Source organism: Lissotriton helveticus, chromosome 1_1 (assembly GCF_964261635.1).
Source record: "Lissotriton helveticus chromosome 1_1, aLisHel1.1, whole genome shotgun sequence".
In the NCBI taxonomy this organism is placed as follows: Eukaryota; Metazoa; Chordata; class Amphibia; order Caudata; family Salamandridae; genus Lissotriton; species Lissotriton helveticus.
This window is the reverse complement of record NC_136057.1, coordinates 70,967,155-70,995,125: the sequence shown is the minus strand read 5'-3', so window position 1 is coordinate 70,995,125 and position 27,971 is coordinate 70,967,155. Positions and strand designations below refer to the sequence as shown.

The following is a 27,971-nucleotide window of genomic DNA, read 5'->3' as shown; positions in this document are numbered from 1 at the left end:
GCTGAGTGGGCTAAAGAATGGTGATGGATGAAACCCAGATCAGTTGACTGGGGGTGAGTGTTTGATTTGCTCAAACGCTCCGTCCATCATCCCCTTTTGTATCGAACATATGGAAACTGGGCATTAGAGGCAGACAACTCCAACCAGAAAAAGATGGGAGAGGCGGAACGTCCGCACAGAGGTTTGCGAATCGCATTTTGTAGTGCTTTAGTCGTCCTATTGTAGTTCATGAATAGGCCTGATTACCGCTGCAGCTCTCTTGGATGTATCTGATGTGATTCTAAAGCTCGTGAGACTGTCCCCAGGCAAATGGGAAGCAGGCTCCATTTGTAGCAAAAAAAGAAATGGTAAGATGTCACTCAAGTGGATCTTCATAAGACTAGGCTGTGTCCCCTCAGAACAGAGGTGTTTAGGACTATTTATGGTAGGGTCAAGAATGGTTTGCATAGGGTTGTCCCTGTCTGTAGTTGCACAAAGACTAGAAAATGATGTGGCGGGATGTTTCAGAGATTAACTACCAGTTGTTCCATCACCTTTAGTTTTTCTTAATGATTAGCACTTGGTGGCACAGGCAGGAACAGACGTTGGGCCTATACAGACCTACAACAAAGGAAGCCTTTTCTTCAGCTCCCTGGTGAGGCTCATTAAGGCTGCAGACAGCTTGAGGTTCCTTGCATTCCTGATCATGGGGGCGTGGCCTCAAAGTTCAGAATCTACTCGACCTTGTGGTTTGGAGCCATAGCTTATTATCACATAGGGAGCAAAAGACGTGGGATGGAATGAGGCCACAAATAGTCACAATGAAATATGGCTAATTCAAGCATTTCCATCCCTTGCTGTGTGCTTTTCTCAGTACACAGATTGTTGGACAATCAATGGATTGATGTCTTTGTGGCCGCTTCATGTGAATGTTCTGCTATAGTGAAACCTTCTCCCCAGGGTTGACACTGAGCACCTTTTATTCTCCCGCATTGTCTATCTCATGTACATAGGTTGCATTTATAACTGAAATTTTCATCACATTTAGAGCACTGTTAATATTCTTTCTCACCGTGGGTTCTCTTATGTTGAATCAAACTGAATCTCCAGCAGACACCTCCCTGGCATTTAGAGCAAGGTTTTGTCTAGTGTGAGTTCTCTCATGTTGAACAAGAATATATTTGAGGCTGAAGCTTTTCGGGCATTCAATGCACTGATAATGTCTTTTGCCAGCGTGGATTCTCTGGTGTTGAATGAGATGGACATTACAAGCAAAGCTTTTTTGGCACTCTGAGCCTGTACGGTTTGTCCCCAGTGTGTCTTTTCTTATGTTGAGTGAGATTACCTTTATGACTGAACCTTTTCTGGCATTCAGAGCACTGATAAGGTTTTTCACCAGTGTGAGCTCTCTCATGTTTAATGAGAGAGTCCTTACAACTGAAGCTTTTTTGGCACTCTGAGCACTGATACGGTTTGTCCCCAGTGTGTATTTTCTTATGTTGAGTGAGATTACTTTTCTGACTGAACCTTTTCTGGCATTCAGAGCACTGATAAGGTTTTTCACCAGTGTGAGCTCTCTCATGTTTAATGAGAGAGGCCTTACAACTGAAACTTTTTTGGCACTCTGAGCACTGATAAGTTTTGTAGCCAGTGTGTGTTATCTTATGTTGAGTGAGACTATTTTTATGACTGAAACTTTTCTGGCATTCAGTGCACTGATAAGGTTTTAGCCCAGTGTGTGTTATCTCATGTTGAATGAGACAGGATTTCTGCCTGAAGCTTTTCTGGCACTGTGAGCATTGATAAGGTTTATACCCACTGTGAATCATTTCATGTCGTGTAAGATGACTTTTCTGACTGAACCTTTTCTGGCACTCTGAGCACTGATAAGGTTTTTCACCAGTGTGAGTTCTCTCATGTTGAATGAGATTTACTTGATAACTGAAACGTTTTTGGCACTCTGAGCACTGATACATTTTGTAGCCAGTGTGTGTTATATTATGTTGAGTGAGATCACTTCTCTGACTGAAACTTTTCTGGCATTCAGTGCACTGATACGGTTTTAGCCCAGTGTGTGTTCTCTCATGTCGAGTGAGATTACCTTTCTGACTGAAGCTTTTCTGGCATTCAGTGCACTGATACGGTTTTAGCCCAGTGTGGATTCTCTCATGCTGAATGAGATTGACTTGATAACGGAAACGTTTTGGACACTCTGAGCACTGATACATTTTGTAGCCAGTGTGTGTTATCTTATGTTGAGTGAGATTACTTCTCTGACTGAAACTTTTCTGGCATTCAGTGCACTGATACGGTTTTAGCCCAGTGTGTGTTCTCTCATGTTGAGTGAGATTACCTTTCTGACTGAAGCTTTTCTGGCATTCAGTGCACTGATACGGTTTTAGCCCAGTGTGAATGTGCTCATGTTGAATGAGACACAATTTCCACTTAAAGCTTTTCTGGCACTCTGAACACTGATGAGGTTTGTGCCCAGTGTGGATTCTCTCATGTAAAATGAAAGAGGATTTGTGAGTGAATCTTTTCTGGCATTCAGGACACTGATACGGTTTTACCCCAGTGTGGGTTCTCTCATGTTGAGTGAGATGACATTTCAGTCCGAAGCTTTTCTGGCATTCAGTGCACTGATACGGTTTTACCCCAGTGTGGGTTCTCTCATGTTGAGTGAGATGACCTTTCTGTCTGAAGCTTTTCTGGCATTCGGTGCACTGATACGGTTTGAGCCCATTGTGCATTGTCCCATGTTGAATGAGAGAAGATTTGTGAGTGAAGCATTTCTGGCATTCAGGACACTGATAAGGTTTTAGTTCAGTGTGAGTTATCTTGGGTTTAGTGGGGTGGGATTGAGAGCTAAAGCTGTTCTCGCATCCATTACTCTTAATCGAGTTATGTGAGCCTCCATGCTGGGTTTGCTCCTGGACATCTGCCATTTTAGGACTGAATCCGATTCCAGAGTCTGTAACTCAGCATTAACTTTTTTTAAAAACTGCAGATGCTTTTCTTAACATTTGTGTTCAACTAATTATAGCTTTTATCTGGAGATTATTTTCCTACTTTTAAATGCAGCCTGTCTAACCTGCTTTATAAACTTTCATTGAGGAGCCGCTTGTATTAAGTGAGCTTGATTCATTTTCTCCAAGTTATGCCCGGGTGAGTTCTCTCAAGTTGAATTAACTCATTTTGTGACTCCATTTTATAAGATTTGATTTAGGAGTTTTAAAGGTCTTTGGGGTTTAGTTTTTTCCGTTTAAGTATATTTGTTCATGCAAGTAATGACAGGGGATTAGGGCATGCCAGAGTGGCTTCATGAATTAGCAATAGATAGCACTGGCCTCTTTTTGACTTTTAGGGCAGTACATGCTTTGTAGCTATTTGGCTAAGGCAGGTACATGATCGACTTTGGCGGTCCGGGAGACTTTGAAACTACTCAGATCAACCCAAGCGACAGCGTGGTGGGGATAATGTTTTGGTATTGGAAAGAATAATCCAGCGTCTTTGCTGTAATGAGAAAGAGTATTTACAATTAGTTTTTTCAAACAATGTCTTTTCTCTAAGAATCTAGACAAAAGCTTGCTCTTTTAAACTGCAGTTATTAGTCTTTCTGACAATTCTGTCACTTCACGGTCACGGATACTGTTTTTTAGGAGGGGATTGGGTCTCCAGGGCATTTCTCATAAACCGTCAGACAGAATTTACAACACTGATTGTTCTCAAATGCACTGTGTAGGTATCAATTGTAGCCAATGTTCTTTGTTCAACCAATCTTGAAATGTTTCTTTTAAGTGAAAATATTTTTACAATTAGTAGATGCAGATTTTCAATTCACCTCTGAGTTCCATTCATATTTCAGAGGCTCTTCAATCTCAGTAACTGACTCTTCGTAAACATTTATCGTCAGTTTTCTATAAATATTTGACAACATTCACATTCAGCAGTTTCTTCCACTCCAAATTCTTCACCATTCCTGGCACTTAGAATATGTTTCTCCTCTAGAACTCGAGAATGTTTTAACTTTCCTTGAAATAATCCTTTTTATTGTGTGTCACAAAATTAAAACCTTCTTTTATCTATTCATGCTTCGGTCACCTGGAGAAATAGAGTTAGATATTGTAAATCAACACGTAGAGAAAATATTTATGACTTTGTACTTTGCAGAAAAAAAGCATTTATAAAGCAAGATAGGAAATCAGTTTGAGTTGCATTTCTGATAGTGATGAAACAGGTCTGGGACACAGTGTGGAAAGGGAGCTTGAAACCACTGGAACTCAAGTTGTGAAAGCAAAACAAGTGAATATTTAAGAAAGAAGTTAGACATATATTCTTGCACAGATTATCAGATACAGCCAACATATTTGTAATACTGTTAATGAATTATCAGATGCTATTTATTCCACTGCACACTGGGAGTGTTAATTTATTCTTTTTTTCCAATGATCTATGAAAGGACATTTAACTGAACAAAGGAGTTGTAATCACTGCTTCAAATGCCAGCATAGACTGAGGCTGTGTCCAGTTAGCTCAGTGGAATTCACCATTTCAAATTGTTGGGTTGATAAGGACTTACTTTGTGGCCTGAAACTCAACACACTCCTCCTACCGGGCCCAGGCACTGCAACACCTGACAAAGGAAAAACATCACAATATTAACCCCTTTAGTGCTGCCGTTGGCCAACGGTCGTCACGAGCACGACCTTGCCAGTGCTGCGCACGTCCGTTGGCCGACGCGGCCGCACCCATTTCTTCGAACGTTCAGCACTGGCGAAGAACGTTCGAAACAACAAACGGGTTAAAGGAAAACAAAAAGGGCAAGAAAAAAAACATAAAACAGAGGAATTATAGAAAAAATAGACTATCTTCCACTCTCACTACAAGTACCCAGCATGACCCCTGAAGTGACAAAGAAGACAGAAAAGGTCAGGATGGGAGGATGTAAAGAGGTGGAAGTCAGATCCAGAGAGAAAAGATGCAGAAAGAATAGACATAGAGAGGATAATATCACGTGGTTTAGAGGAGGAGAGAAATGCACCAATTGTAAAGGAACTGCTGAGCAAAACAGGAGGCAAGTGCTCACAGTCCAGTGCATCTTAACCTGATAAGGAACCTGACCTGCACTAGACACCCAAAAGTTCCATCAGGTTATTATCGGACGTCTGATAGCAACAAGAAAAGTGTATGGAGGGAGTCAAATGCTGAAGTTGGAGAGACATAAACCGAGATCGAGAGAGGGAAAAGAGAAAGAAGAAACAGGCAACAAGGAAACTTAGGGTGCTAGGAAACACTAACCGACAGTTATGTGTTCCTTCCTCCAAGGGTGTCAGCCTCACCTCACAGTATAGCCTGATCCTTCCAGAATACCTTGATATGAAGTAAAGAGAAGGTTTTACATAAGATGACAATCACACTTTATCCCATCTTCTAAATTACCGTCCTGAACTAACAAAAAAAATGAGCTGTTGTTCTCTGAAAACCATTGTGAAGCAACTATGGTTATAAACATACAGACCATGATCTATGATCCCACTGCTGGGAAAGGTCTCGTGCATGTGGAGCGCACCCACACTCTCAGAGAACAGACCCCAACAACACAGTCCCTTCTTCATAATGCCCATCTGTCCATTTACAGTTCATGAAACTTTCGAAGCAGAACAATCTGGTTCACAAACGGCATGTTAAAGTCCTCCTACATAATTCTGCCCATCGTTCATAAGTCAGCCTCTTAGATTTATACAAACCATGCTCTCTGAGAAACAGCAAATCAAGGTCAAGCTGATGCAGTGTGAGAATACTGAGAAATGGAAAAGCAACAAGGCATCAATGTTTTGGCACTTTTTATTTATAAATTATCTAAAGGGATGATGTGGAGGGTCGGTGTCTTGAGAGCCCCAAAGGACGGACACTCAAGAGCTGGAATTTGGACTCAAACCTTCGCAGGACAAAGCTTAGAACATTGGAATGTTGAGATCTCCATTGTAGACCTTGGAGCAGCAGCAGCCTGATATAGGCCCACTTCTCTCAACAATACAATGTCCTTATACACGGCCTCTCTCTTTTCCCTGCCTCTCCAAAATATATGAATTGGGCAGAGAAAGCAAAAGATAGTGCCTGTGCAGTCGGGCCCCAGGAGCCTTCCCCCTTCTTCTTCCGGTAGCTCGCAGTGTCACTGGCGTCTCGGAAGGAGGAGGGGGATTACTGCTCAGCTCCTGCATCTCCCTTCATCACTGAACGACGAAAAGCAGTTTAGCCGAGGGAGAACAAGGTGTGGACTCCAGTCCCTTTCATAGCTACTGCTCTTAATGTTCAATAATCAACCACCGTGGCAATGCATGCAGCTACTAACTGTTGAACATTCACATCAACAGCTGTCAAACAAAGGTTCGGAGTCGCAGGGGTATTTCAACCCCCTCGGTCTCGGTCCCCTTTGTTTTATTAATTAACACATTCTGCCCTCCTTAGTCAAATGATGTAATGGACCTATAGTCCTCCGCAGCAGGCTATACCAGCCATTAAAGGACCGCTCCCTAGTTAAAGGCCTTTGCCTTTGGAGCTGTAAGGCCATATTAAAGATTTAAATATTTACAGTAGTCAGGAACATGGTTACTCTTTCAGAGAAATAATCATTATAGTATTTGCAAGAGGATCACCTAAAGTATATCAATAGACAGACCAACACAACTACTGTCTGCTAAGAAATAGAAAAAGGTTCTTCTATATCATCAAATAGCAAATTGACATAATCTGCTTAATTACAATGAAAGGAAAGTTCTGAAGTATAAAATTAGGGGTGGGGTGTAAACTCTACTCCGCCTGCAGATTTCACGGAGTTTACTGGCACCCATACTTATTTTTCAGGTGATTTCAAGACAAGAAAGCCCGCTGATGTGTCCAAAGCAAGGCGGCCCATGTTGATGATACTTGCACCATATCTATTTTTGTGAATAGGACTTTTTTTTGCATTTGTTGCAGTACACAACCCCTCGGCCCCCAGCTCAGGTGCATGTGCCTCACAATACCAATCCAGTTCATTATCAGGGTGGGAGTTATCAGTGACAGATGGGCACAGTAATGTAAACTCCTCGGCCAGAAGCGCAAAGGGCTACTTCTCCAACTGAGAGGGGATGGGCAGTGTGTGGGAGCCCCGTACCTCTTGCTGCCCATCCCAGCCGTCCAGAAAGTCCATTTGGGATCACATGCCTCAGAGTTCTCAGACAAAGAAGGTTTCATCCCCTCCCTCCTCCCTTGAGTCTACACCTCCACCTTGCAATATCCCAACAAAGCTGGAGAAGGGGGCAGCTGGCACCTGAGGGGGATGTTGAGCTCTAGGGTTTATGGGCAAGTCCCTTCTTTACCTCACTCAGTGTCTAGCTGGCGCTGTGCAAGTCAGAACGCTGCGACTAAGACTTCCGCTGCTAGATGTGATTTTGCTGTCAGATCTGTGCTGTGCTTGGGTCATCTCCCTGCTGCAAGGATGGGGAGCCCTATTCATCCCCCATCAATCTCTGGAGAGCTCGGCTTCCTCGGAGATGGAGGTATGGAGAGACACATCCTGCACAGCCACAGAGAAGTGATGGGGTGCTGGCACTGGAGTGCTGTGGTTGTTATGGGCTTAGAGCTGAAGTTTGTTTCCATGTCACACATTGTGCTTACTCTATTTTGTCCGGAACACAGTATCTTTTGCGGGATGACACTTTCTTCTTGAGTGGGTAAGGCTTACAGTGGTTGGTGAACATGGGATGAGAATTCTTATTTGGGGGTGACCTTTCGTTGAGGTTTATTTTCCTTGACTGACATGGGGCTGTTTGTTGCCAGTGCCCCTAAAGTGCAGTTTGTTGACATTTCTATGCCAGGAAGCGTGAAAAAGATTGTTTGTAAATCTCCCTGACCTTCATGTTACTCTTTGAGGTTTTGCTACCAGTTCCTAAGGGTCAGTCTGTGCAAAGGTGAGGGGTGTTAGTAGTATAAATTGTGAGGTTGAGTCGATGGTATGCATGCCTCTGTTTAATTCGATGTAGAGTGGTATTTGAGCTCTGCCTCACGGTTACAGAATGATTTCTGAATCCTGGAGCCCCCACATTGGCACCTGCATGTGTTCTTTGCAGATGAACTAAACTTTCTTGCCCTTTGGAGCCATCAGAAAACGTTGGAGTCAAAATGTGAGGTTTCTGAAGTCTCTAAAGGATATTTTTTTAAGTTAAAGGGTTTCATAGCAATCCTTCCTGCAATGAGACAGGCTACACTTCCTATGTTGACAATGTCTTGCGTTGCCTTAGCCCATGAATGGAAGGGGTTGGGGGCAGGATTGAGAGATTAAACGTTCTGAAGATGTGCCCTCAGCACATGGGGCCCCAGCGCTTTCTACTCAGAATGCTGAGGCGCTTATTGTGTGTAGGCTGAATGTGCATACTTCATACGTCTTTGGGCGCAGAGATGGATTAACCAACGAGTGTACTCATACAGATAAGAATAGGCCCTCTAACGTACCCTTGTTCTCAACACTTCTTGGGAGGATGGGTGTGAGGCGCCAGAATTGCACCACTCGCACTGACATCAGGGATCCAGCTTTTGGGTGCTTTCTTCTGTCATGTGGTTATCAGGTAGGACATGGGGTGTTCCCTAACGCCGAAGCCTCACTGCCTAAGGAGTTGATATGTTCGAAAAAGGCAGAGCTCACAGCCATTAATATCAGGTTTCACAACTCGCAGGACCACATGCCAAAACTAGCAAGGCCTCGTTTTTATCATGTTGTTTCCTAGCAGCTCTTTGATTCCCACCGAAAATCTCACCTGCTAGGAGTAGGATTTATTTTACAGGGAAAGGCAGGCTTTCCCCTCTGATCCAGGCATTATTTTATTTCAGCCTTATCTTTATTGTGTCTATGTGCTGGTCTGCAGCATGGGTCCTTGCACCTTCTGGCCTGTCAGGTAACAGACCATGGCAAGTGGACTGCACTTGCTCATTGGCCCATTGTGTAAAGCCCAAAACCCAAAACCCAGGGGGAAAGAACTCTTTGTTTCTTGTGTGGTACTGTGTTGTAGTCAGGGTGGTTGGGTGGAACACTGCAGAATCTTGCAGAGTTTTTGTAAATGTCACTGGAATTCCGTGGAGAAGAACTCAGCGAGTTTCGCCCATCACCATAAAAAATCTGTAAGAGGTCTGCCATGAAGTCTGCCTCTTGGAAAAGGGTACAAAAAAATGTCAGCAAATATCCCAAAAACAGTACATTATTGCAAATGCAATTTTACAAAACACACCTACAAAATGAATAATTAATTGTGACTAAAAGCAAGGGGATGACAATGGATATTGCATGTTCTACAATACAATACATCAACTTGGGAAAATAATATAACTTTTTCTCAGGTGCTGTATTATCCTCAATTTCCCACTTGTTTTTTTAATTCCCATGATTGCATTGACTCCCTAACACTCCTTTTAGAATGCCCTGCTCAATCATTTTATCAATGACAGGTACAATTCCCTCCTCTGCTGCTCTTGTAAGATTGCACCGAGGAGTGTGTGGATAAACTGCAGTCTGTTTCACCGTGGTTGTACTGGCTCTGCACTGTCAATCAATCCAGTTTCTTTTCCTGTAAAATTCCAGGCCTCTTAATTTAATTTTCTGTGCCATTTAAATCTGGAGGTAAATCCTCTCTTGTGAAGACTGGTTACAAATGAACTCTTGAGTCTTGTGAATGTAATATAAAGTCTTCATTTTGGGTCTGAATGACAACAACATCCGGTGTACAGTAAATTATACAAATCATTTTACAAAGAAGGTAACGCTCTAAAAACACTGAGCTTGTCTCACTAAGTATAAATTTGTGGCCATTCATTATGGACACAATTTGTACATGAACATTTGCTGACAGCTTATTAATTAGTTGGTCATCAAAGTGCCTACAACTTGTACTTCTTTTCCCAAGAGGAGTACGTTTGGAGCTTCCGTACATAAGACTGTGGAATGGGAGAGCACCTTCACAGATTAAAAGTGATGCTGGATGGCTTCTCCTTCCACAAAAGGGTCACTCTGGTTTCACCTCCAGGACTGCACCAAGGATGCAATCCTTCTCCGGTCTCGTGCTCCGTCACTGTGTCTGATTCTGTCCAGTAGGAACTCCCAGTGTAGGTGTAAATTGTGCAAACTCATTATTAATTACTGAAGAATTTTTTTTAAATCTTAAATTTGTTGAGAATTCGGCATTCTATATTGCATTAGGCTGTGGGGTCTCAGGACTGAAGGCATGTTTCAATTTAACTGCCTTTGATTCCGCATGTTCGACACAGAGGCCAGTTAGGCTGGGACCATTGCCTAAGACACCCCACTCTGTGGTGTCTGATTCATGTTCTGTGAATCATTGTGAAACCAACACTCCCAGTTACTGCAAATATGGCAAAGAGTGTTCCTTATTCTGCACATAATTAGTATTTGAGGTGAATACTCGCCATGCACTGCTAATTACCGCACATATTACATCACTCATGACATCATCATCTATGGCATTATTAATAATATCAATGAAACATTTGTTGTAAAATGATTGATTAAAAAACTGGGATGAAAGTTATGGTTACCTTAGAGCACATGTTATAGTCATTTGGCAATTTCCTAACTTTAATGTCCCTGTAATCTTTGTTTGTTTTTTTCAGTGAATTTCTACATTTTTAATGCTATTTTTGGGAGGGAGTTTTCTATAGCGTGAACTCGACCCGAAGGCATCAGAGCACTTTACATGAGCGGCAGTAGCATTATAGATGGACACATTCATTTTGTTGTGCACAGAAGGATTAAGTGATTTGCCCAGAATCACAGGATGTTGAGTGTCCTTGGTGAGACATGAACCCGGTTCCCCAGCTTCGAGGTCGACCGCTCTAGCTGTTAGGTCACATCCGCATCCTAACTACAATGTCCCTGTAACCTTTGTTTTTTTAGCGAATATATGGTTTGATGGGAAGTGAATTACTTGCCCTCCTAGTCAGGGAGGCAAGGGAAGGGCCCCGCGCTGATAAAAGAAGGGCGTGTGGCAGCCATGCTGAAACTAGCTCAGCACTTGCGGGGACAATTGCTGCTGCTGCGCAACCACATGAAAGCTTTTTGTGTTTGCAGTCGATCCACAGACATTGAAGGACAAGAGAAACAAGCTGGGTAGGCCATGTTGGCGGAGAACAACATTGGCGGCTGTCTTCAAAGAGAAACATTAGTAAGGAAATTACTATACTAGAAACAAGGTTTACAAATCTTTGCTGTTTATTTTAGCTGCTTAACCGCGGCGGCTATTCCGCCGCGGTGCGGCGGTTTAGTGTAGTGGGCGGGGCCGAGACGACCAACGGACGTGCGCAGCACTACGCAGGTAGTGGGCACGACGGCTGTTGGCCGTCAGAAGCAGCAATGGGGTTACAAGGCGCAAGACTTTGTTGCCTCGATCTACAAACTGTGTATTCAGAAAAACATTAACCTCCTAAATGAGTAGCCTGCTACCATAAACGGCTAAGAGTGGAATATACTGGTGAGAACAACAAAGCAGCATGGAAGCAGAGGATATAAACAAGCGGGCCGTGTAGGAAATAAGAAAGGATCATGGCATGGGAATCCGCCACCAGGCTGAACAAGGAAGAAATGGAGTGGCTGCAATGAATCATTCTCAATAAACAATGGGGTGACCCTGTGTCCCTTAGAACCTGGGTATAGTCTTGCAAAAAGTACAATGGCTCGGGTGTAACCAAAATATTTCTTATAAATACAATTCAATTTAGGAACAAGTTATTTTATGCACAGGTTAAACCTGAAAACATTTTCTGGAAGACACAATAAAAGCACAGAATCAGGGTGTTGAAGCCATCTTTTTGTTTGATACCAACTGTAGTGGCTTCAGGCCCTATTAACTTAGCCTACATCTGAAAACCTCCATCTTGGGAGGTTTTGCCCTTTCACCGACTGAGAAATGCTGTCCTTGCAAGTCTCTACGCCCAGACGAGATACGTGACACACCGCTTGCACAATACATTTTATTAGCAATAACAGATTTCGCAATATTACTCATCGCCTTGCTTATGTCGCAGTCTGTATGGAAATATACCAGGCCATGGCAGCTCGCATTTTGATTGACTGACCCCAATACTGCCCATTCTGATCACATGGTTAGCTACAGTATGTGTGCATCAAATGTATCAAACCTTACAAGGAGATGTCTTGTTACAGATCTTTGTCCATTGGCTGAGGGAATCATGGTTGACTGTAACTACGTATAATACTTCTTGCTACGTATCATATGGGTGGTCTTGTGGTTTGAGTCTATAAAGTGTACCAAACATATTAAATCTTTGGACATTCAGGCTTCTATGCTGACTGTCTCTGTGTTGCACGTTAAAATTGTTATTTGTTGTGCTAATAAACCTACCATTTTCCTAGCTGACAAAGAGCTGTGGTTGTGTTATCTTTCTATCATTTATTATTCATTATATTACAGATTTCACTTCTACAAGGGTTTCAAGGCATTGGGATATTTTATATAAATTGCATCATTTATATATACCCACATATAATAAATTTCATATACACGGCTGCCAACAAGCTAAAAGTCAAGGTGAGTTGTGATCAAGTGACATACTGTGCTCAGTGACATGTCTGGATGCGTGATATGTACAAGGTGATTAAGATATTTTCAAGTAGTGGAAGAGGCTAGGGTAAACAAAAATACCAAACAAGCATTGGCATAGCCAATAGGTCTCGCCTTTCGGACCGTATAAGTGTTTAGCCATGCAACAGTAGATGTAGTTGCACCCAGGATATTGTGCTGAATAACAAAACACTTATAAGGTCCCCAAGGCGAGACCTATTGGCTATGCCAATGCTTGTTCTCTGACTACTCTCTCACTCTAGAACATTCCAATAGAAAAGCACAAGCAATAACTCAAAATGACATGGACTCTTTGGAAGAAATGCCAATCCAATGCATCATTAAAGCCGAGGCTTGACGAATATTACATCAAAAAGGATTTCAAGAATATGATCCCTCTGGATTTTACCTCCCCTAAATGTAGAAGTGAGTAGCTGAAAAGAACTCGCTTTCACCAAAGATGTGGCTTAGCTATGTACCCACCTAAGAAAAAGCTTTAAGAGTTTGTATTCTACACATCCTCATTGGTGTTGTAAACCTAAGTAGCTGAATAACGGAGGATCACAATCAAAAGCATTTTTGGTGGACGATTTGATGATCTGCTATAAAAAGCTGTATCAGATGTTCTAAATACAAAAAGGGGAATGAGCACACAACACATGAAGGACTGTCAGATTGTCCTAGTACCAGTAAGGCTTTGAAATGCTATCTTTCTGGATTTCATGAAGATATTTGGTTTGTCAAAGGGTACACCACTATCTTAGTGATTGTAGAATACCTAATAAATTACTATTGTGCTGTCAGGGTAATCTCAACTGACCTACTGCTAGCCAAACACTTTTTGAGCAATGTGTCTTTTTCAAGACTTTCAGAAGGGTGTACCGGATTTTCATTAAAAAATGTTGAAGGATCTAATGCATTTGAGTGTTTTCCAATAGATTGGCATAGCAGCTGTAATGGGAGTGTTGTCAAACAGAATCTATTTCTAGAGTAAATGATACATCGTGATAAGGACATTCCTTTGGTTGGTTAAGGGGTTAGGTACAGCCCCTTGTCAGAGTAGAATAGGACTCAGGAGGGGATCCGAACAACCTCTTCTGGAGCCATAGGGACTGTATGCATTCAGAGTAACAACACGTCTAGAGTGCATGTCTGACTGAGAAGGGGGACCCAGAGGGAGAGAATGAACTGTAGGAAAGGATTGTTTGCAGGCCATGAGGAGATTCAACATCTGATTGGCTGGGTGTGCGATATGAAGATTGAATGCGAGTTATCATATGATTGGGTCAATGTTTGGTTGCGGTGAGCTACTAGTGTGTTGAGGCCTGAGGCTCAAGTTAGTCTATAGGTGACTTGTCAGTGACTAGCGATGCAAGAACAAAGTGCGAGTCAGTCTGTGATGAGATGCAAAAGAGGGCTGCACTATTTAAAGAAGAATGTAGGGTGGCAGCTCAAAGCTTATTACAGTTGAGTAATCATGTCTTATTACAGAAACAATACGCAGAGATTGTAAGCTTATAAGGAGTTCATGTCATATTAAACGGATTACTAGTTATTTAGCCTACAAAACAAACAAAATCATATCTTCTCTGGGTGCCAATAACAACAGTCCTCATTTTATCACCTTTAACCGAATTAGAACAAGAGAAGAGTGAACCAGTCAAGACTCAAACTTGTGACCTTCAGACATATCTGTGCATTGGCTGCCCTAGTCGGCTGAGGTACTTCATTTACTACACACCGCAATGTCCTTGCATCAAAGTTTGGTGAAACACAACACATAAGTGATACACTCAATCACTTTAGAACATAGCTAAAGCAACATGCAACATGCATCTCAGCAATCCAGAAAAGTCCATATTCTAACCATATGTGTGATCTTAGACACCGAGTGATCAGTACGTGGGTGCTGATGTTTTGTCTTAACTGCTTACAGTGTGGGACTTTCCCCAAAATAGGAATGAGTAGATTTTGGTTCCTTAGTTTGTGTATGCAAAGGGCACCTAGGACCTGGAAAACATGTTATAAGTAATGTCAGTCTCTTCAGGAAAGCAGAATAGACACTCAGTGCCAGTCTCCTTGATCTTAACGATGTCGCCACTGTGTTGTAATTACAGCAGCTTAGTCTAGTGAGGCCACCCAAAGTATACCCTGGGTGGTTTCAAAGTATTGGCCACCCTAGGCTTGGTATGTTTTTTGCACCATAACACACCACGTAGGTGGCCTTAACAAATACATTGCAAGTCTTCCTGAGATTACACGACTGTGTAAAGAATTCGTCAGCATTGTTCCTTAATATGGTCACCACTTTTTGGAACCAGCCTTATCCTTAGAAATATATAGTAGGGTATACCTTCTGGCATATATAATGGTTTCTCCAGGAATGAGCACAAAAGAAGCACTAAAGAACTTAGATGACGATTACTCTGACCTAAACAAAAGTGTTATCACACCTGGAGCACAATATATGTCAATTTTAGAAACGGCAATCTGAACAGATGTGCCCAAACCATAAGTGTATAGGTTAAAAGTTGACAGGTGTCATGTCAAGTTTCGTCACTGCTGTGCCACAAGTATGGTCTAAATACAGGTTAAATTAACAAAATGGTGTTTCCAAAGCAGTGTTAATCCACCTTGATATGGAAACTCCACACTCACTGCCCCCTCCTTTGAGGTGAAATAATTTCCACTTTCCTCTGTGGTTACCACCTTGTCAATATTGTAATGACAAGCTGCCATTTTTACCTAAAATCTGGTACGCGGGGGAAATCAGTAAAGGCATGTTTTGCCCCTTTGAAACATACACTTGAAACCGCAAATACGGATAGAAAAACTAGAATGTTGGAACAGTCTGTACTACAGCAAAAAGAGCAGCACTTACTGAACATTAATAGTGGATGAATGACACATGTTGTTCAGTAAAGCTCAAAGAAAATATCACAATATGTTACAGAGGCAGGAAAGACTGCCTTGTATGTTTAGTTACCAGGTAACCCCATGTCAGCGAGCACACAATGCCCCACTCCTGCGCATTGAAGAAAAAAAAAATGTTTTCGGGTGTGATTGCTCAACTGAATCAACACAAATGAAAAAGGAGTTTAACTTTTTTAAATTTTTAAATTTTTTAATTTTATACGTTTTTCTATAGCGCGGACTTTACCCGAAGGTGTCAGAGGCTTCACAATAGGAACAGAACTGATACATGAGGAGAAAATTACAAGTGAACAAATTACAAAAGCAACCGTTACATTACATGAGGCAAAAGTGACAATCATGAGCAAGCAAAATACAAGAGGTAGCAAACGGTGCATTACAGGAGGAAAAAGTGACAAGTGTGCAGGTTACAGAAGCGTACAAAGTACAAGTAGAGGTATAGTACTGCAATAAATGGAGGACACTCAAACACAAGAACAAACGTTACGTAGGCAATTGTGGCACTTGTGCAAGTATCGAAAGCAAACAAAATGTAAGAGGTAGCAGACAGTGTGTTACAAGAGAAAAGTGACATGTGCATGTTACAAAAGAGAACCAAGCACAGGTAAAAGGGTAATATTGCAATAAACGACAGACAAGCCCCCCCTGCCTCAAGCACTGCGTCCTCACAGAGCAGATACCGAGCGGTCACTGCCCTCCTTGAAGGCTGCCCTTCAATACTTTGAACCCCTGGCATATATTTCGCAGTAGAGAGGCCTACTCCACGTGCCAGTGGTCCCTATCTCTGATTGGCGGTGAAAGCGTGCACTGATGACTGGTGGTGTTTGTGCCTGGTGAAAGCGTGCACTGACGACTGATAGTGTTTTTGCCTGGTGAAAGTGTGCACTGACGGTGTGGTTGAGTGTGTGTGCAGTTGTGTGTGCAGTTGTGTGTGCAGTTGTGTGTGCAGTTGTGTCTGCAGTTGTGTCTGCAGTTGTGTGTGTGTGTAGTTGTGTGTGTGGTGTGTGTGGTTGTGTGTGTGGTTGTGTGTGTGTGGTTGTGTGTGTGTGTGTGTCCTCCCATTTGCTGCTTTAACAAAACTGTCTTCCTATTGGCTGCTCCGGTTACTAAACTGAGTGAGGAGAAATTCGAAGAGGTCGGGCTGGTCCCTCTTAAAAACAAGAGACAATGGGATGACCTTTCACACAGTAGCAGCAGGTGACTGCCATTGGCTGAAAGGGGAGCCAATAGCCTATGGCAATGCTTCAGCACAATACCGTGGACCAGGTATTGTTAACATGCGGGAATCCAGGGTCCATTTACGATAAATTAAAGTAATGGTTGAGAAGGAGAATACAAAAGAAAATCCTCCAACCATCATTCACGCAGGCCTCATTCTTCATGAGTTAAAATTGTATTTATTTAGTGTATTTTTTATAAAGCGCGGACATTACCCGAAGGTGTCAGAGCGCTGTAAATCGGACGTCAACGAGGCAAAAATGCACCCCTCCCCCCATGAATTTATGTTCAAAATACTTTCTCAAAGTCTCCCTCTGGCCTGCTTTCACATAGTGCATGTGCGTTTTAGTGGTGTAAGAGACAGACCCTTCACTGTCGAGTCATCGCACTGCACCAAGCATCTCCCCCCATCCCTGGGTGTGGTACTAGCCACTTGGGGAGGATTAACGATCCCATCCATGGCAGTGAAGTCTACAGCTGTTTGTGGGGGTGTAATACTGTATTACACCCCCACACACAGCTGTAGACTTCACTGACATGCTAATACACGGGGTGTTTAATGGTGCCCAGTCCTGATGATTGTCACTGTAGTGAAAGGTCAGCCCGGATCACTCACAGGAAGTGCGGTAATTAGCACCGGGCATCAAAGTGAAGGGAGTGGGAGCTCTGCCCCTGCCTGTCGGTGCATTGGGGGAAGGGGGGACGGCGGTTCCTGCGTGAAAAGCGCTGTGACCCGATGGGTTAGCCATGAACATGCAAATGCAGTGCAAGAGTCAAAGTGTCGGCCCCGGTGCCACTGCGCCTTCTCCACTCTTGACAGCACCTTCTCCAGGCTCACACCTCCCTCGGTTTTTCAGGGCTGGGCGCATGCGCAGGGTCTTACCTTACTCAAGTGTTTCAGGACGAGGTGGGCGCACTATCAGGATTCCCTAAAGATGTCCAGGGCGCAGGCACACGAAGATCAGTCACTGGGGTGGGGTGGGGTGAACAGACAGGAAGCGCCGAGAGGGCCCATCCTCACCCTTCCAGGCACTCTGCTCTTGGCAACTCCCAACAAGCCAACACACATGTCATTCAAAAGAAAGAACAAGCGAGTTTCAAACAGCAAAATACAAATTGGGCGGCACACTATGCTAAGCACAGATTTTTGGCTTAGGTGTTTTTTATGCCATGTCCTTTACATTGGCGACACCCCTTTGAGAGACCCCCTTGTTTTTTCATCCCACTTAAAGCCCTGCTAGGGATACACTTGGAACCCAGCCTGCTTCAGTTTCTAGCGTGTGCTCTGTGGTGGTCTTAAACACTTTCATGTCTCACATCTTTATTCGCGCAGTTATTAAAAACCATTGCAATTATAGAACAAGTGTGTTCGTATTACCATGGTGACCAACTCCTGAGTCATGCTGCGAGCTACGCACGGGCACTAGTGATGACTTTTAAGAACTAGTCCCATCTCCCCACCACCCGCCCGAAGGTGCCGTACCTCGGATGTAGGCGCACTTGCTCTCGTCCAGCTGGCTGCATGATGACCCGCCCTTGTGCCTCCGGGACGGGGTGCTCGCGGGTGCCCGGGTCAGAGCGGTCAGTGGCCGGCGTTGGCTGTTCAGGGAGGGACTCCGCGCGGATGCTGCTCCCAGCTCCTCTGTGCGAGCTCCCGTGCCCCTTTTCAGTAAAAATGAAAACTTCCTGCCAGAGGCCGTGATGTCGGGATGTGTAGCCGTGAGCGTGCACATCCCGAAACCGGAAGTTTGGGTGCGTCACGCCTGTCGTGGGGCGGGACTTCCGTCTTCTATGGGAAGCCCACGCCCACGCCCACGGAGTGGCTGGCCCAGAGAAGCAGTACTGACGCGGGGCTCCCATGCCTGAGGGAGAGCCCCGCGGTGGCGGCAGAAGTCAGGAGTGGCGGCTGAGGCCACCGATGGTGAGTGGGGTGGGGGGGGAATGCGCGTGTGCGTGTGTATGTGTGCGTGTGTGCGTGTGTGCGTGTGTGTATGTGTGTGTGTATGTGTGCAGGTGTATGTGTCTGTGTGTGCGTGTTTGTGTGTGTGCTCAAGGAAGGGGGGCTGGCTGTGTGTGTGTGTGTGTGCGCGTCGTTAGTGCATGCTAGCCAAGCGAAAGCAGGGGCTGTGTGTGTATATGGAAGTACGTTTACGCAAGCGCGACTCTTTAGAAGTGCATCCACAGACATCAATCGGCGCGTGCCCCAGTCTGTCCCACTTGGCAGGCAAGACGACCACAATAGATCTCGCTGGCGACAGCGCTTCCTCGCTGCATCACCAGCGAGACCTAAAAAACGATATATAGAAGGTCACAAGATCCTTTCTGGATTGGATTTACATTTCCTGTTTTACATGAAGCATGTGAAAAGAGACCCCAGTCCAGACACCGACCTGCAGGCAGCTGATCGCGTTGCCACTAAAAAACTAATTTATGGATTTGGACTCGCCTGACTCTGAGTCTCACAGTGTCACTGTCACTTACTTGACTGAGACGCTTGCACTGGCAGTTTAGTTTGTGGGTCAGCCGCCCGCCTTTCTCCTCAGAATCTCGGCCGCTGTAACAACAGTCTCTCCCTCTGCAAACGTGCATGGTGTGTCACCCCCGGCATCAGACGCACTGAAGCTCAGCATCAGGTGCCTCTGCTGCACAGTGGCATCCACAGCGCTGCGGTCCCGTGGGGTTAGGTCGAGCGGTAGTAGGATCATGGGTTCCAATTTACCACCATGCGGAGGTGCGAGCAGTACTGCTGTGACTTCCATTGCACAATCTTACTGCAGCACGAGCAGCTTGCAGGGCGTAACGTCGGGGGGCGCCTATGACGTCACTCAAAACTATGCTGCGCCGAGGGGGAATCGTAAAGTCTCAATGAAACTTTGTAGCACTTGCAACATCTACCTCAGCCAATCCCCAAGCGGTGCGTGAACAGCTCGCTCACCACAGCGCGATGCCAGCCACTCACTCCAGCTTAGTTTAGTCATAATAGAAGCCCACCGGCTTGACAGCAGAGGCGCGAGCTCTGCCTAATATGCATGACAATGCATTTCAGTGCGGTGATGCGGATCACCACACTGAAAGGCATTTGTCTAATGCGTGATGCACGATACTTGGCAGGGCTGCTAGTTGAAATTGGCTGCAACGGCCGGCAAATATTTTCTTTCCGAGCTGGGAAGTGGGGCGACAAATGTCGTAAGTTTCCTATTTCCAGTGGTGCGTACCTCAGCTGCTCCAAGTCTCGTACTGGCAGTCCTGCTGTTTATTTCAGTGCAAAATGAGGATTAAAAGTATCCGATTGCAATTAAACAGACATTGTGCAATGTCGATAGTTCATGCTTTGTGCAGGCCTTTTATTTCCGTGAATCTGCAAAAAGTTTTTTTTAAATGCTTGCGGCTGATGCCGTTTAGCAGAGGAGTGGTGGGGAATAGGGAGATAAAGTGAATGCCACTTGGCAGTAAAAGTAAAGTAAAGTCCACATTTGTAAAACGCACAATCACCCATAAGGGTCTCTAGGCGCTGGGGGCCGTCGGGAAGATTAAGCGAGCTATTGCCCAGAGTCACATGGTGCTGGGCTAACCTGCCGCCGGAGCCGGGGATCGAACCGTGGTCCCCAGATTCCAGCGTCAGTCGCCCTGGCCGCGGCGCCACACCTCTCCCCTAGCAGCACCACTGAGAGCAAGTAGGGTATAACAGCAATGGAAGCACGTGGAGGCGATGCAAAGGGAAAACATAGAACATGGAGGGGCAGGGGAATTAAAGTTGAGGATGTGGCTATGGGAATGGGAAACAAGAAAAAAAGCAGGAGGGGGGTGGGATTCACTCGCGGGAGCAATAATTGCAACCAGATGGTCCACGCACGCCACACGAGTGGATCTCCTGACGTGCATTGAAGGCAATGGAACGCGTGCACGTTCTTGGCTGAAAAGACAGAGCGCTCGGAAAAGGTCATTTTCCTTTTCAGCGCAGGCACTGCGAAGGCTCTACCTAAAAATCACCCTGCTACTCTATTTCATTTCAGTATCTCAGCAAGCAGAGCCTTTAGCTGGACCAGGTGTATATCGTCGACGTTTCAACCCTATATGCGGCATATTGTGTAGTCAAGGCGGGTCTTCATCAGGACTGTGGTGGGGGGAGGGATGGCAGCCTGCAAAGTCAGATAGAACTTGCATTAGGGACATTTAATTAGGGAAGTCACGGTGTGTTCCACCAGCCAAAAACCATTATCATTATAAGGATAAGGTGGTAACCACTCACCTAACGATAACCGCAATGAATCGTGGGCTCCACGGAAAACAAGCCCAAACCCCCTTAAAAGGAAGCCCAAAATCAAACTAACATCTAACCAAAACAATCCCAACTGACAATCGACATGAAAGATTGCAAAAAAAGTAATAAAAAATACAAGCAACGGAGCGGGCAAAGGCGCGGCAGGCAGCACGAATACAACTGTGACATTAAGAAGAGATGAGAGGGAGGAATTATATATTAAAGTGTAAGCAGCAATGACTCTGAAGCTGAACACAGGTAAACAATAACAGAGAAGGAAACCCAGAAGAAATAGTCCCCTAAGGAACAGATACAGAGCAACAGAATAATGATACAGTACTTAGTCCCTGCTGCTGGGAAGGACGGAAGAGAAAAAGGAGGGTGAAAGAGGCAGGGATGACCACTGACAAGCAAGGACTTTTGAAGGACACTGAAACAAGCAAATCAAAAGCAGGGTGATGGCTTTAAGCCAACATGAGAAATTACAACAGTTCTTAAAAATGCTCGACCTAAAAAACGAAAGTAATGTCTTTAAACTGGTAAATTGATAAGCAGGGAAATGGCTGCTCAAAGGGCCCCTATCAGAAGAAAACAGTCTCATACAAATATATGGGTGTTATGCTGGACTCAAGGGCCTCCTACGCGGCAAAAAAAGGAAGTATTAGAGGGAAAGCAACTGCGCTCAAATTTGCCTTTTAACATTATTGAATAGTGTCTGAGGTCATAACCTTAAATCGTTCATCACAGTGATAAAGTCAAAATTGCTCCCGACTTTATCGTATGGCGGCGCAATAATGCTTGGTGAAGATGTACAGCTCTTGCGTAAGCGCATAATATGGACCTATAATGAGTCCTTCAGTTGCATAGGTCGGCCTCACCTTCGCCTGAGCACGTCCGACTTGAGTTTCACTGGTAAAGCAATCTTTAGCTAGACAAGGGGCCTTCTGAGAATGCAGCCACAAAGAGGAGCGCTCCTAATGACTCGATGGCAACTTAGGTTTCATTAAATTAACTTACCAAGAGTGAAAGGATGCTTCAATAAGTATTTACAGGACAGTACTTAGAACCTTGGCGATATGTGGCTCCTGGAAACAAGGAGCACGTTTTTAAGAAAGCAGGGCCATATTATCAAGGAACAGCGTTAACATTATCGCCGCTTTTGTGGCAGGAAACTGATGATGAAGGACATCAAACCTGGCCTTCTATGGGAATTCACAAGGACATATTATCAAGCCCCTTATCGATGCTTTAGCGGCAGCTTCCTGCCGCTAAAGCGGCGATAATGTTATCGCCATTCCTTGACCAAATGTATCTGGCTGAAAAGTTGGTTGGAGGATAAAATGGCGTTTAGCCAAGCTCCCACATGGGTGGCTAGTGTTAAAGTAAAAAGTGCGATGCCAGACAGCAACAGCCCTATTCGAAGCAGCATATTCTGTGACCATCAAGAGGAAACTTATGTTAATGAGATTTGGGTTGCTCCCTAGCCTGGGCTTTAAGCCTAAGTGGCCGGAGGAGGGACACTTGCCACTGGACAAAGAAAACATTCGTGCCCATCCTCTGCCCGCGCCTACTGGGCCTCGGGGGGACCTGCCACCTCATGAATTCTTAGCCTTAGCAATAAGAACTTGCCGCTCAGCGGCCGTGGGGTCTTTAAACCCCCGAAACATCCAATTGAACATTCGGCTGATGCAGTTTCTTGACAATTTTAAAGGCTTGATTAGGGTAAAGGACCTCTCCTGGCAGGGTCTGAGTCCGCCTTCATTCAGAATGGGTGCCAACAGTCTGGCGCGTGTGGGCACAGTGGGCTCCCAGAGACAGGCTGCCAGGGGCACATGAGGCCTGAGAGGAATTCTGCACCCTCTATCCCGGGTGAGGTGGACCCAAGATCCTACATGCTCTTCGCTCCTGGGTTCAGGAGGGGAACTTGTTGCACTTTGCACCCAGTCACTTTGCTTCAGTCACTTGGCGCCCAGTCACTTTGCACCCAGTCACTTTGCACCCAGTCACTTTGCACCCAGTCACTTTGCACCCAGTCACTTTGCGCCCAGTCACTTTGCGCCCAGTCACTTTGCACCTAGTCACTTTGAACCTAGTCACTTGTCACCCTGGCACTTGGCGCTCAGTCACTTTGCACCCGGTCACTTTGCACCTAGTCACTTGGCACCTTATTAACTTTTTACTTTAACACTTGTCTATGTTATGACGGGGAGAGGGACTCTTTGGGTGTTTTAACCCCTTCCAGGCTGATGAAGAGCTCAGCTCGTCATGAGCGTAACCTGACGTGCGCTCAAAATTACCGCATACAGCGGGAAAAGCCGCCGCAGCGATGCGGTTAACATGATGAGGCTTAAGCCCTCTCTACAATATCTGCTGCTCTGGTCGAGCGGATGCGCCCAAGCCTGTGTTTTGATTATGTTTTTGCTTTTGTAAATGATTATTTACCCACCTGAGTTAAATGCTGTTATGGGTCCCTGAACGTTTCATGGGCAGATCTAAGAATCCCAAGGGGGGAGCTGGGTGCATCAGAGCTTTGCGATGCACTTTATGTACATTATAATACCCATGTGGCCATGTCCAGGTTTATTCCATCTGCTGCTGTGAGGGATCCATAGGATGCCTTGAATATGTTGTGATAAAGCGCTGTGTCTGCGATACTCTGAATAGAGGCGCTGTGTTTATCATCTGCTGCTGTGAGGGATCCATAGGATGCCCTGAATATGTCGTGATAAAGCGCTGTGTCTGCGATACTCTGAATAGAGGCGCTGTGTTTATCATCTACTGCTAGAGTTAGATGGATTGTCTTTAGTTTTAGGCCTGGGCTCGGGTCAGGTTTTTAGACTTCTTTAGTGATGGTTGAGTGAATGCTTTGATGGTTTCGGTTTCTATAAACCAATAAACTAACACAAGTCAATCTTTACTTTTGTAATGTGTTCACTTGTAATTGTTCCTCATGTGAAGCCTCTGACACCTTCGGGTAAAGTCCGCGCGAGATAAAAACGCATCAAATGAAATAAAATAAAAATAATAAATAAGTGATATGAAGACGGGGAGGGGGGGCTTTAAAAGTGACATCAGCCCCAGGGTGGGGGGCTTTAAAAGTGACGTCAGACCCGGGGTAGGGGGGGCTTTAAATGTGACGTCAGGCCTGGGGATGGTGGGCTTTAAAAGTGACGTCAGACCCGGGTGGGGGGCTTTAAAAGTGACGTCACCCCCGGGGTGTGGCGCTTTAAAAGTGACGTCAGTCCCGGGGTGGGGGGCTTTAAAAGTGACGTCAGCCCCGGGCTGGGGGGCTTTAAAAGTGACGTCAGCCCTGGGGTGGGGGGCTTTAAAAGTGAAGTAAGTTCCGGGGTGGGGGGCTTTACACGTGACGTCAGCCCCGGGGTGGGGGGCTTTAAAAGTGAAGTAAGTTCCGGGGTGGGGGCTTTAAAAGTGACGTCAGCCCCGGGGTGGGGGGCTTTAAAAGTGAAGTAAGTTCCGGGGTGGGGGGCTTTAAAAGTGACGTCAGCCCCGGGGTGGGGGGCTTTAAAAGTGACGTCAGCCCCGGGGTGGGGGGCTTTAAAAGTGACTTCAGCCCCAGGGTGGGGGGCTTTAAAAGTGACGTTAGCCCCGGGGTGGGAGCTTTAAAAGTGAAGTAAGTTCCGGGGTGGGGAGCTTTAAAAGTGACATCAGCCCCGGGGTGGGGGGCTTTAAAAGTGACGTCAGACCCTGGGTGGGGGGCTTTACAAGTGACGTCAGCCCCGGGGTGGGGGGCTTTAAAAGTGAAGTACGTTACAGGGTGGGGGGCTTTAAAAGTGACGTCAGCCCCGGGGTGGGGGGCTTTAAAAGTGAAGTAAGTTCCGGGGGGGGGGGGGCTGCACCGACCTGGAGTGCGGAGGATTCACTGGACGCCGCGCGCTTCTGCCGCAGAATAGACCTGCGGGACCTCTCTGGGTATTTATAGCGCCTCCGGCGAGGGCTCGGGGGTCAGGGCACTTTATAAGGCAGCAGAGCCGGCGTGCTATCGAGCTCTGTACTCCCCCTTCCCCGTTTTGCGCATGCGCACATTACGGCACATGATGTCCCACCACGCCCACCATCTTTCAGTGTACCCCCTAATGTTTTGCATTTGCGCATGCTCTATTCAAACATGCCCTGGCCTCGTGCGCTGCAGAGCCCGCCTCGTGCCCGATGGAAAGTTCAAGGTGCCCATATTCTTCCAAACAACATCTTTGCTTCCAAACCCAAGGATTGGCAGAGGAGATGCTCTCACTGGAGTGAACCGGTGAACATCAAATGGAGAGAAACCACTCCTGCATTCGCCAGCATCTTTTTCAGGTGTGAACTTCTACCAGAGCCATTCTCGCAGGAAGCCTGTTCATACTGCTTCTTCCTGGACATCTCTATTTGAGCCCCCTCTTCATCTGGGTCCTGCAAGTGCATTGCTACATCTGCCTTCCTCTTTCTGGATCGACAGCATTCTCTCCTTTGTTCTTGCTGTTTGAACAATGGCACCCATGCAAACCTTTCAAAAGGCATGTGCGCTAGCGGATCCTAAGAAGCACTTGCTGGGCTACAAGTAGGCCTTTCTCTAGGTCGCATTTCATGCTCTGAATAACAGCACTGAACGTGTTTCGACTGGAAAGTTCCAGTGCATCATGACAAGGCTGTCAAATACAATAATTACCTTTGGCTTGGGAGTGACCCACAATAATTCGGACATGCCTTATACGAGTTGTTAAAATTAACTTCTCAGCAGGGCTGCTGTGTTTGAAAAGGACAGTGCCTACAAGTCTCAGCAGGGCTGATCTATTTGAATAAGACAGGGCCTGCACTTCTCAGCAGGGCTACTGTACTTTGAATAGGACAGTGCCTTCCGTTTTCAACAAGACCTTGAATGGTCCAGTACCTGCACTTCTAGGCAGGGCTGCTGTACTTTGACTAGGACAGTGCCTGCACTTCTCAGCAGGGCTGCCTGCACTTGTACACACATAAGGCAGAACCTGCACTGTTGGACAGTGTTGCTAAACTACAAGCACAGCTTTCACGGGAGCTGCTACTGTACTGTAAAGTCAGATAGCATACCTGAACTTAAAATAATAATGGTGTATTTAACAGTAAAACTTAGATTTTGGGATTATGCTTGCCACTTGCTCTGCTCATGCTGCAAACCATGTTCACTCGCTTTATGTAACATAATCGGAGGAAACCTGTATGGTTGCCTTCACTGAAGAGTAAAATATAATAGTGCGAAGCCCAATTCTCTGCAGTGTTAGGATCTGCAGAAAACATAGCTGGTACCAGCAACTGTAGTATTGTGTTCCAACTCCTGCTCTGAGTAGGGAATGAGATTAGCTTCATCACTGCATGAACACAGAATCTCCGCCCGAGTGTGAGACCCTAACCTCTACAAGGGACCCTGCTCTGGCAGTGTGGGTCTACCCTTTCACATTTAATAATTCAGAAGAAGACTTTCAAATATTCCACTGCCTATGACAATCACCGCCCCTCTGCAGATATTGATACAGCTAGGGTTCTAAGGATTACAGCCGTTTCTATATATTATTGGAACTGTTGCCAGGCATGACATCTGGTCAAAACCTTTTGGTAAAAAAAGCACCATTAAATGTTACTTACGTTTTTATTTGACTGAAGTGGTGCTTCAGGAGAACAAGGCTAGTACGCCCTCTATTCACTACCAATAATGAACCATGTTGTAGGACAAAGACTATCTACATGAAATGGTCGAAGTGCATTGAAATGAATGAATGAATGAAATGAAATGAAATGAAATGAATGAAATGAAAAGCGTTTTTGTTGAGCGCAAGAGCTGCCCTGAGGCGTCCAGGCGCTATAACTGGAATAGGGTCTACTAAGTGGAAAACCAAGGAAGGTCAGAAATTACTGAAACAGAAGAGTTTTGAGCTGCTTACGAAAGCTCAACAGATTGGAATTGCTTCTTAGGAGGTAGGGAAGGGCATTCCATAGATTGGAGACATTGTAGACAAAAGATTGGCCTCCTGCTCTGGCTCTCTGGATCCTAGGGACTTTAGCCAGAAAGGCATTAGATGATCGGAGCGATTTGTTAGGTTGGTAGGGTGAAATCAGGGAATGATTAATTTCGGGGCCGGTTTTCCAAAATGCTTGATGGGCTATACACAGTGATTTAAATGTAATTCTTTCCTTGATGGGGAGCCAATGCAGAGTTCTTAGGCCTGGTTTTATCGAGACTCTACGAGAGAGATTGCCAAGGTCTTAGTGGCCTTCTTGAAGTGCTAATCAATACAGAAATAAATAATTGGTTGGACCAATAGTGATACTATATGGATCAGTATAGAAAGAAGTACATAGAATTGTGTAGTTCAAAATAACAGAGAGATGCATCCCAAGTCCTAAGCGTCCTAAGTGACCGAGCACACGGCACTCAAACATCACAGAGATGAAAGAACCCTGAACAGCAGCCTATGTAACCTATACCATACAAACTCAAGACTTGTGTAACATTCTTAACCCCCCACCTGTCGTCTCCGTCTCAGGATGGTAGTTCCAAGGAGCGCCCTTATTAGTGTCATCTATATCAGACAAGATGGCTGCAGGGTTAGTAGTGACATAGCTAGAAATGTAACATCCTTTACATTGTAAATCCTCACCCCCCCTCCTCTGCCCCTCGCCTCCCTCCTCCCTCCTCTCCCCCCTCCTCTAAGTCTCACCCTCTCTTCTCTTCTCTTCTCTTCTTTTCTCTTCTCTTCTCTTCTCCTTCGCTCTGTTGGAAACTCATGATCAGTTTCTCTTCCGGGGCAGCAGCAGCGGAGCCGATGGAGCTCTCCTCAGGCCTGAGATGGGAACAGTGTCCGGGTCACGGGGGTAGCGTCAGCACCAGCAGCGAAGGCGGAATGAGGCCTCTTCTCAGCATACCATAAGCCCCGCCCCCCTCTCGCTCACCCATGTCTGCTTCTGGGTCAGCGGCGGCAGAGTCT

The 27,971-nt window shown here is 45.3% G+C and overlaps 1 pseudogene across 1 annotated transcript; it reads right to left on the bottom strand.

The window, feature by feature from the left end:
* On the bottom strand, positions 1-27,781 carry LOC144829010 (uncharacterized; annotated as a pseudogene). The gene is made up of 4 exons (XR_013610584.1): positions 27,705-27,781; positions 5,278-5,349; positions 4,559-4,612; positions 1-4,080 (listed from the first exon to the last, which is right to left on the bottom strand). The product of XR_013610584.1 is annotated as an uncharacterized LOC144829010 (transcript).
* Positions 27,782-27,971: the final 190 nt, after the last annotated feature.